Raw genomic sequence first — 12,029 nt, 5'->3', positions numbered from 1 at the left:
CAATACACTTCCCGGTACTCCAATTTTGCCTCCCACATGCCCCCCCGGATTTCTTTCGGGACAATTTCTAGAACAAAAAAGAGATAACTCGCTTGTAAGCATGTTGATTTATGACGAAATAATGCATTCCTAGAATTGGCCTTGCTGATCTCATAATAGTGTTCATAAATCCTGGTCCTGAGTTTGCGTTCCGTTTTCCCAATGTAAAAGGAACCACATTCCTTACATGTAGCTAAATAGACCAGACCACAACTATTACAATTAGCATAGACTTTGCTCTTAATTTCTCTTTTCCTACTAGAAATCTCAATTGAATGGGCATTAAAAATATATATACATTGGAAGCAGGCCCCACATTTGCATGTCCCACATCTAGAACAGGAACCAACATACCCTTTTGAACCTCCATATTCAAAAAAATTTTTTAAATTCATATCTCGTCTATAGGTAAACTGCAAGTGTCCCACCACTGCTGGTGCAGTATCGGTGATTTGTTTAAATTTATCCCATTCACAGGTTACCACCCTTCTTATAACATTTGAATCACCGTTGTAATCCAAAATAAATGAATCTTTTCTATTGTTTGATTCATTATTTGGATCCAAAGTTCCTATAGGTAGAGATCCATTAAGGTCCTGACCTAAAATAGGTGTAAACCTACCCTGTCTACCTTCACTAACCTCCTTTATTGTCTGTTGTATTAGTTCCATTGGGTAGCCTCTGTTTTTAAACATATCACTAACATTCTGACATTCTGTGATGTAATCTACATCTTTTGAAGTCATTCTGCTTTCCCGGACTAACTGTCCCTTGATAAGATTTTTCTTCTGGAAATAAGGGCACTATTAAAGTGAAGGTATGAATTTGAGAAGGTTTTCTTCCTGAAGATTTTTGAACAAAAACCTCCATCCACCTTTGAAATACTAATATCTAAAAAATTGAGAATGTCATGGTCCACAAAATAGGTAAAATCCAAAAAATGAGTGGTACCTTTTGCATAATTCAAAAATTCCAAAAACGTCTCCTCAGAATCAGTCCATAATATACAAATGTCATCTAAAAACGTTTGTACAATGACCAACATCCCACAAATTTACTGTTAAGAATGAATTTATGTTAACACCAAGGAAGAACAATATTGGCATATGTGGGGGGCACAACATGCCTCCATTGCCACACCTTGATTTTGTTTATAAAATTCCCCCTCGAAATACATAAAGTTGTTATTTAATACTGTTACCATGAAAAGGAGTATATTATTGAAATCACTTTGTGAAAAATTCCCAAATGTTAATATATATTTCTCCAACCAATTTAAACCTGTCTCATGGGGAATGCACCCAAACAAATCAACAATATCTAATGTAATAAAAATCAGCGTGTCACTATATATTTCAGGCTTCAGTTGTCTAAGAAGGTCCCATGAATCTTTTAAAACTGTTGTACCCATGAACGCTAATTCTTTAAGCTTGCTATCCAGAAAACGAGCAATAGGTGCTGTAATAGCACCCTCTGAAGAGACAACAAGTCTTAAAGGTGGATCTATGGAACATTTGTGGACTTCGGAATACCAAACACTGAAGGAACTCTTGGAAATTTATTATACAAGTATTTATGAGTTTCAAAACTAATAGAACTTTCCAATAGCAAGTCATCCAGCATCAGATGGATTCTGGAATTAGCTATATTAACCTCATTGACTGAAGCTAAACTGTATTTAAGAGAATTATGAAGTTCAGTGATACACTTGTGAATAACAGCATTCAAACAGCACTTTAATATTTTAACATTTTAATAATGTTTATTAAATACATTTTATAAATGATTTTAATATATTTATTTCAGTATTATAGGATATGAAATGAAATAAAATAATATTTATTTTTATTTTTGTTTATATTTAGATTAGTAATCTCAGGTGATTACAATACGTATTTGTATTTTTATACAAGACATCATGTGAATGCAATGGTTTGTCCAATAGCAAATGAGGTTTTAATTGTGTCATAGTATTTAAATGAAAAAGATGAGGGTCAGCATTATCTGAGGAAGTGTTACAACGAAAACGCAATTGTGCATTAGTAGCGTTCATTTGTTTCAATAAACTGTGATTTATATCATTAATGGCATTAATGATAGGGTCTCTATTAAATCCATACTTAAAGCCAGGAAACTTAAATAAAATATAAATACAAAAATAGTGAGTATTTTTCATCACTCACAACTTATAAATGACGCAGCTATTTGTGAATATTTGGATTGCTATGTACTGCCATCCTATTATGTAGCAGGTTATCTATGGTAACATTATATTACTATATAATGATGTCATGTCACAACAATTTATGGTATTTTTAACCTATATTATTGCACATTGTGTGGATGTATCATTAGTGTATATAGTGTCAGTGTTTATGAGGCCTTTTACATATATATTTTTATATATATATCTTTATATATATGTACTTAGTGTAGGCAATGACCTCATAGATATGTGGATCATTTTACACATTTTTTATATATAATTCAGTGACACTTTTTGGTGGTAAATTTCTGACTTCTTGAGACTTTTACATCATGACATCAACGTTAGTTCGTTTCCATCTACTGTGGTGGGTTGAATTGCTCTTAATAATAATATTTTTAACATATTAGATATTTCCTACTAGATGTATAAATCAATATATATATATGCTTTTCATATATATATTTTAGTGACAATGTTTGATGGTAAATTTCTGACTTCATGAGAGTTTACACCATGATACAAATATTAGTAGTTTTTTATTTATTGTGGCATCTTGAATGGATTTCTAATGCATAAGTGCTTTCACTAACAATAATTTTAATAAATTAGATACATTTCTTAGCAGTAATTTTATTTTATTGTGTATGCAATTATATGTTTTTTTAGCACAATGACAGTGTTTTGTTTTGGAACTACATACAGTCAGCTTTTGCGTGCAACTATCACTACATATCTTTTTTTATATATACCTTTTTTATATATATGTTCTATTTAAAATGTTTTTAGACTTTGAATTAGTAGTAACAGGAAATGGCATTTCCATTACTGTGATGCTCTGTCAGTTTAAAAATTTTAACAGGAAATGACATTGTTGCTACTGTGATGTTTTGTTATAAATATGAGTGCTTTGTCAGTCTAAATTGTTTAATGGCCTGATGAAGACCTAGTTGAAAGCGCTTAGCCGATTTTTATATGAATAAACTACCTTGGATATACTCTGTTGAACGCTTGGTTTGTCATTGAAGGTTTCCAAGCTATTGTTCCTCTGAAGTTTTACTCTTGAATCAGGTACTTTATTTGAATTAACTGTTGACTCCATCTACAAGCAGATAGCTTATTTTTGTATGCACTGACTCGCATACTGGCGTTGAATAACAAGCCTGCATTGCATTTACTTGCTTTCTTTGTTATATGACTTTGGATATGTCCCGTTGAACGCTTGAGGTGCTGAAGAGTTTTCAAGCCATTGTTCCACGGAAGCCTGATACAGTACTTGGTATACTTTTGCTTTTTACGGTGATACTGACTAACTGGTAACTCTATCTGTACGCAGCTAGCGCATTAGTGTATTTGTGTGTTATACAGACTGCTGTTGATTGATACGCTCTACGCATACTGTGCCACCACGCCTGCATTTCATATATTTTTTCTTTAACTATTTGGAAGCACAGGAGTGTTGGTGAGTGTAACCTTGCAGTTTTCCTTATACCTTATTGTTGTTTAACACTCACGCACTCATGGCGGAGAGCTATGCAGAGGATGTAATTGTTGAATTACCGTAAGCCGATTTTTATATGAATAAACTACCTTGGATATACTCTGTTGAACGCTTGGTTTGTCATTGAAGGTTTCCAAGCTATTGTTCCTCTGAAGTTTTACTCTTGAATCAGGTACTTTATTTGAATTAACTGTTGACTCCATCTACAAGCAGATAGCTTATTTTTGTATGCACTGACTCGCATACTGGCGTTGAATAACAAGCCTGCATTGCATTTACTTGCTTTCTTTGTTATATGACTTTGGATATGTCCCGTTGAATGCTTGAGGTGCTGAAGAGTTTTCAAGCCATTGTTCCACGGAAGCCTGATACAGTACTTGGTATACTTTTGCTTTTTACGGTGATACTGACTAACTGGTAACTCTATCTATGCAGCTAAGCGCATTAGTGTATTTGTGTGTTATACAGACTGCTGTTGATTGATACGCTCTACGCATACTGTGCCACCACGCCTGCATTTCATATGTGATTTATATCAACTTCGGCTCTTATTTGGCTGCTCGTGTGGATTACAGTTGATTTTGCATCATAAAAATAGCTTGAAACATGACCCATCGGGACCACTTGAGTCACTTTTCAACTACAGCCAAAAAACAGGCTATGTGCCAAGTGAATGGAGGATGGCAACAGTTATCCCCTTCATAAGGGTGGACCATCAACCAACCCCCAGAAACTACAGGCCCATTAATCTGACTAGTATAATATGCAAAGCCATAGAATGGACTATCATAGAAATGATCAACAAAGATACTGACAACCTACAGAAACAGGACCCATCCCCGTTTAATCTTGTCAAAGGAAGGTCATGTCTATGTAACCTGTTAGACTTCTTTGAGAAGGTAAACAAGGCAATAATTATAAGGAAAATGGTGCAAACTGTCTACCTTGACATGGTTATGGCATCTGATATAGTATCCTACTCAGGTTTTATTGGCAAACTCACTGAACTAGGCATGAATCCCTACATAGTGCAGTGCACTCCCAGACAGCACTCAAGAAGTCAGGATTGGTAGGACCACCTCCACCAATAGGCATGTCGCCAGTGGAGTACCATGGGGCTCAGTGTTGGGCCCACAGCTATTTGGTATCTACTTCCCAAAAGTCAAGGATAATATAAAGAGCCTCTGGCTCACCAAGTTCATAGAGGACTGCAAATTGAGAACTATCATAAATTATCCCCACAACACAAACATTCTGCAAGAGGGTCTAATGCAGACAATTACTGGTGCCAAAGCCATGCATTAAAACTCATTGCAAAGCTGTACATTACAGTGTTTTTTGGGAAAATGTCCACCCAGGTGACTTACTCCATTGATAAGACACCTCTTACAGTTAACCTGATAGTTAGAAATCTGGGAACATATGTAGACAGTAATCTGGCCTTTGACCAACTCATAGCCAAGGTAGCAAGAAAATCATTCAATGTCACCTGACTTGTTAAGGGCATGGCATCCAGGTCCAAGGAAGTTATAGTACCACTTTACTCAGTCCTTATTATACCCATCACTGAGTACAATGCCCCCTTGGTATGTACTTGACTAGGTATATATAACAGTTGACGCTCCCACTGAGATTCCTTACTAAGAGAATCCAATATATTAACACATTGTCCTGTACAGATTGCCTTAAAGCCACATCTCTATACACAGTCTCCTACAGGTTGTTGAGAGGTGATCTGTGTTTGGATTATAAGTGATCATTATATCCATCCCTGATGGAGCTTTTGCATTTCAGCAAAATGAGCATCACCAGAAATACTAGAATCAGCAATTTTAATTTTGCTTGTGACATAAATAGAACATGCTGCCGAGGCAGATATGCTTCTCAAAGGATCCCTATGCTCTGGAACAGAACCTCCATCCATGTGAAACAAAGTTTATACCTAACCCTATTCAGATGTTACCTTGACCATTAGGCAGAAATTGTAAATTCATCCCTGGGTTGGCCTCATGTCAGACAGACTGACAGCAAACATTCCCTAGCTAGCATACCACCCCCACATATAACTTTTTTAGCAATCTCCTAACTAACATACTCCTTATAATAAACATCCCACTCCAAATAAGACATACATGTTACAGGGGGGATCCATTTAGGTTGGGTTGTGCAGCTAGGCTTGTAAAGACCCTGGTGATCATTAGCCTGGTATATTCTTATGAACCTATGAAGAAGCATATTTGAACTTGTAAACAGCTGTGAATAGATGCATTGTTAAAAAAATAACTAAGATAAGATAATAAGTTAGTAAGATAATATCAGAATTCAGAAATAATTAGAGTAATGTGAAAGGTGAAAATCTGAAAAAATCAGCAGCACTCAGGTTAGGGGTGGTTCAGAGGCAGATCTAGTGCATCCACTGTAAGCAGAGAACACCCATAGACATTATACTACAAAATGAGTATATAATGAGACAGAAATAAGAAACAGTGCTACAACAAGGGTCACGCTGAATGCAAATAAGGGTAAACAATATGGCAGAGTACTTCAGAAATGCATAAAAATTTCATGACAAGGCATGACGATCAAAATAGCTTTTCACTAAAAAATTCTTTCATACAGAGACAGAGACCAGAAAATTATGTTGGGTTAGCAGCAAGTTTAGCATAAATGTATTAGGGCTGTTACTTTTTCAGATCTCCAAAATGGGATACCAGGGGTGTGACCAAACGCATGGCATCACAGTGGGTGTAACCAAAACTGTGGGATAAGTAAGTGAATCAATCCAGAGGTCTGAAGGCCACTTATCACCAACAATCCATTGGCTTCTAGTTGCTCTGTGGTACATTCTTAAAGTTTTCTCCAATTATTTGATCCAAATGTGGCCTGAACAAAAATCACGATTAATGAAAGAAATTGTTCCAATGAAGAAGTAAATGTGTCCATGGTTTATTTAATATTCAAGATTTTATTTGCAAAACATGTGATTTCCAAGTGATATGATTGGAATAACATTTAAAAGTTGTCCCTGATTTTGGACCCTTGTCCCTTATTATTTTTGGTACTGTCCCTGATACTTGAGTAAAAAAGTTGATATCTGTTTCTCAACACTTCTGTCTGTCTCTTTCTCTCTTTCCCTCTCTTCTGACTGAGTTATTAAGAACTTTTAAACTTAATTTAATATTATAATGTGGTTTTCATTGTAGCATACAGATATTCCTACCTGAAATTTATTTTGTTACGTATCGATAAAGTTCAGCTCAATCACTGGCCAGCTACAAGTTGCAGCAGTCAGTCACAAGTCTCAACACAGCAGCAAGCAAGGAGAATCTGATCTCAGATCTTTTAATTGCAATTTCAGTATAATCAGCATTGCTGAACACAACACCAATCTTTTTGTAAAGAAAAATGTCAACACCCAAGAATGTAGAAAGAGAAACATTCAGTATTTCTCCTCCTAAGTCATCATGCTGACACCTTATATAATGATTGTCCTGACTCTGGCCTTTTACCCCAACTGAAGTTCTACAAAACACTTTGATGAATTTCAGGACTAAACCTAATAAAGAGCAATCTTCCAGGCAGTACACCAATAGCCTGCAAATGCAGGGAAGGTCTGGACAGAAGACTGTCTGACTTTAAAAAAAGCACAAACGCATCCCTAAAGCACTAACGCTACCACTGATGTGCCAGACTACCATCATAACAAAATTAAATCCTAATATTTCTTCTTTCACACATTAACTATATAAAGGAAAGGAAATGTAATTCACTCATGTTAACTTTTTGCAGTATCACCAGCAAATCTGAGCATTTCCTTTCCCAGTCATAGTTAACATGAGCAGTGGGTTGCAAATCATTAATTTGTGATGATCCCATTCTAAATGGGACAGGTGGCAATCCTAAAATGTATATTTACAAGGTTGTCTTTGCAGGTTGTAGCCACAGAGGTGGATGCCATTGTTCACTGAGCTGTTATGTAATCTGACCACCTCTAACATTTCATCCTCTCCACAGCACAGAAATAGTGCCCTGCTTCCATGTAAAGATAGGCACCATACAGGAGCTGGTACAGATGTGTCACCCTAACACACAAGATACTGCTCTGATGTAGAGATAGGCACGATGCAGGAGCTGGTACAGATGTGTCACCCTAACATACAGGATATGTTCCCATGTAGAGATAGGCAACATGCAGCAGCTGGTACAAATGTGTCACCCTAACATACAAGATACGTTCCCATGTAGAGATAGGCACCATACAGAAGATGGTACAGATATGTCAGCCTAACATACAGGATATGGCTACCATGTAGAGATAGGCACCATGCAGTAGCTGGTACAGATGTGTGACCCTAACATACAGGATATGTTCCCATGTAGAGATAGGCACCGAGCAGGAGATGGTACAGATGTGTCACCCTAACATATAGGATACGTTCCCATGTAGAGATAGGCACCATGCAGGAGCTGGTACAGATCTGTCACCCTAACATACAGGATACGTTCCCATGTAGAGATAGGCACCATGCAGGAGATGGTACAGATGTGTCAGCCTAACATACAAGATACTGCTCCCATGTAGAGATAGGCATCATGCATGAGCTGATACGGATGTGTCACACTAACATACAGGATATGGCTACCATGTAGAGATAGACACCATGCAGGAGTTAGTACAGATGTGTCACACTAACATACAGGATACAGCTACCATGTAGAGATAGGCATCATGCAGGAGCTGGTACAGATGTGTCACCCTAACATACAGGATACTGCTCCCATGTAGAGAGAGACATCATACATAAGCTGGTACAGATGTGTCACACTAACATACAGGATATGGCTACCATGTAGAGACAGGCACCATGCAGGAGTTAGTACAGATGTGTCACCCTAACATACAGGATACGGCTACCATGTAGAGATAGACACCATGCAGGAGTTAGTACAGATGTATCACACTGACATGCAGTATATGGCTACCATGTAGAGACAGGCACCATGCAGGAGTTAGTACAGATGTCTCACCCTAACATACAGGATATGGCCACCATGTAGAGATAGGCATGATGCAGTAGCTGGTACAGATGTGTCACCCTAACATACAGGCTACTGCTCCCATGTAGAGATAGGCCTCATGCATGAGCTGGTACAGAATTGTCACACTAGCATACAGGATATGGCTACCATGTAGAAACAGGCAGCATGCAGGAGCTGGTACAGATGTGTCACCTTAACATACAGGATACGTTCCCATGTAGAGATAGGCATCATGCAGGAGCTGGTACAGATGTGTCACCCTAACATACAGGATACAGCTACTTTGCAGAGATAGGCAGCATGCAGGAACTGGTACAGATGTGTCACCCTAAGATACATGATATGGCTACCATGTAGAGAGAAGTACAATGCAATAGATGATACAGATGTGTCACCCTTATATACAGGATCACAGGATGCATGGAATACTCATTCTTGTGGACATAAAATATGTATAGCTTGGAAAATATTGGATATAGGGATCTTTCAGCAACCAACAGGAGATATGATGGGTGTATCCTAGGTATCTGCCACAAGGATACTATACCAGCTTTTCACTGCTGTGCTACAGTAATTGGAGGAGTGCATGTGTTTGTTGACTACCACAGAGGACAGAAACAAAACTCTGGGGGTATTTTATGAAACAGCCGATTCCATAAAGTACCAAAAGCCATGAATTGCACCCACATTTCTATCAACATTTCAGCTGGGACACAGGGATAATGGTATATAGACATAAGGGAGTGTACTCTATCAACTGCTAGATGATTTGCAATGCACAGAGTATAGTATACAATGTGTCAATGTGACACCCAGTTAGTACTCATGACTGGCACATCTGAACATTTGATCTTTATCAGTGATTTCTACAGGGTAACTTCCCACAGGGCCATCATAATGGCAATTCCAGATAGGCCATGCAGCCATGGTCAATGACACTGATAAGAAACCTACTTGTCATAGCAGACAATGAATACAACACTACCCCATCACAGAATACAAAAATCACTGAAATTCATATTTTAATTAATAGTCACACCTAGAAGTCTGGTATGAGATACTCATTCAATTTTGGAGTTATTGGGGATATTAACGTAAAGAGGGATTTATTTTTCATTGCATGACTTCACTGAGAATATTTTTTTTTGTAAGATTCGGTAGGAGTTGGATGTTGCTGAGACATGTTTCCACAGACAGAAATGATTTGTGGGTTTCCATCCATCCATCCATTCACAACCCCTTTTTCCCATTTTTGCACATGGGGTCAGGCTCTCACTTCAACAGTGACAACCATCTAGAGCCAAGGTTAACACCACCAAGTGATGGGGCAATTTTTCAGGGACTGGACTGCACAGATTAGAGTGGAGTCATTGTTGTATTGCATGACAGAACTAGATTTACTAGCTTTGTGTAGATTGTTAATGAACATATTGAATACCAATGAACCAAGGATGTAACCTTAGGGTTCTCCTACTGATACAGGAAAAAAGGAGGAGATGACATTTTCCCACTTCGGAGCTTGTTGTCTATCAGCCAGATAACTGGGGAACCAGCAGATAGAGGAACATTCTAGCCCTAAACAGTGGAGTCTGTTAAGCAGTTTAGAGTATTATCAAAAGCACTGGAAAAGCCAAGCAGTATGTCACAGACTAGATTTCCAGCATTTCTACGAAAATCGAAAGTAGCACAGAAGGAGGACTGAGGTGGTGCTAAGGTGTCGGTGAAAGCTGGGTTGGGTTGGGGAGAGAAAATTATTGTTGAGCATGGAGGTAAGTAGTTGCGGTTGAATAAATTTTTTCTAGAATTTTAGATAAGGGGGAGGGGATGGCTATGGGACATTAACTAGTGAAGTTGTTTGATTTACCTCCATTGAAGAGTGGCAATACACAGGATTTCTTCCAGTGTGTTGGAACATAGCTTTATTTGATGGACTAGTTAATTAAGACAGAGATAGAGAAGGTGAATGCATCTGCTCCTATTTTGATTTATTCCCTAGGTAGGTTATCTAGGATGAGTGTTGTTGGTTTTAATTTAAGGAAGACTTTTTTGATATAAGAAGTTGGTGTAGGTTGGAGAGATATTTTATTATGGTCGTCATTAATGTTATATTTGGAGGGGGTGGTTAAGGTTGATTCAGACAGGAGTGAAGTTACAACTGTAATGAAGAAAGAGGTGAATAGGTCAGTTATGCTCCCTGTTTTATTATTTGTTGAAGGGATGGCTGAGCAGTACATCTAGGATGGATGAGCTTGTTTACTGATGGTCAGAACATTTTATCATGGGATCATAGGATCATAGGACATTACTAGGCTATTGGCCCTGAGGCTCTTACAAGCCCAGCCAAGAATTTAACTCATGTTCCAACAAGTCAGCACCCTATGTCACTGTCAAGCAGGGAAACAGGTGGAATCCCAGGGGTGTATTTTCTGTTCCTCATCCAGTTATCCAGGTTGTGTTTAAAAAGGTTTAATGAGGTACTTTGCTTTACATGGAGAGGAAGTCTATTCCACAAAAGGGAGAGTCTCTGGGACACAAATCTGTCCCGCCAACAAGTCCAATTGATGTCAAAGAGCAGGCTGAGGTCACACGTGTGGGTTGGTTGGTGTCTTTTGTCAGCTTTAATTATATTTTTGGCCTGGTTCCTGTGCTGTCTGCATATACTGAGGTTATTAACAGATTTGTTTTGTTTCTAAGAAATCCAAGCTTTATCTCTTTCATTCATTAGCCGTTGAATTTCTCTAGTTTGCCAACAAACTGGGTTAAAGTTGACAATTTTTTTCCCTAAAAGGGGCAAATTTACTGAGTATAGTCAGTAATATAATATTAAATAGTGTTACAGCCTTATCCAGTTGGAGAGTTTTTAGTATTTTCCAGCTGACTGATTTTAGTGTGGAACTATAGGTGCCTATGTCAACATTGGTTAAGTTATGAGAAAAGTTAGTAATAGGGAATAATGGTTGAATATTATCAAATACATTTATTGTACAGTTAGTAGTGGAAGTTTTGCTAAGGTGGTTTGTAGTAGCAGTGAGGGACTGTAAGTTTAGGAACAGATAGAGGTTATTTGCTACTAACATATTTTACACCGAGATTTGCTGTGCCTACTTTGTAGGTGTTTGTATTTGGGAATGGTCGTATTTCACAGGGGTTTCCTCAATAGCAAGAAACAGTGTTATTTAAAAAGCTCTCAATCCTATGTGATGTCAAGGAAAAGAAACATGTTTGTGTATCAGTTAGAGATGA

This window comes from Protopterus annectens, chromosome 2.part0, assembly GCF_019279795.1.
Source record: "Protopterus annectens isolate FY-2018-M chromosome 2.part0, PAN1.0, whole genome shotgun sequence".
NCBI lineage: Eukaryota > Metazoa > Chordata > Ceratodontiformes > Protopteridae > Protopterus > Protopterus annectens.
The sequence above is the reverse complement of the archived record's forward strand: the minus strand, read 5'-3'. Positions refer to the sequence as shown.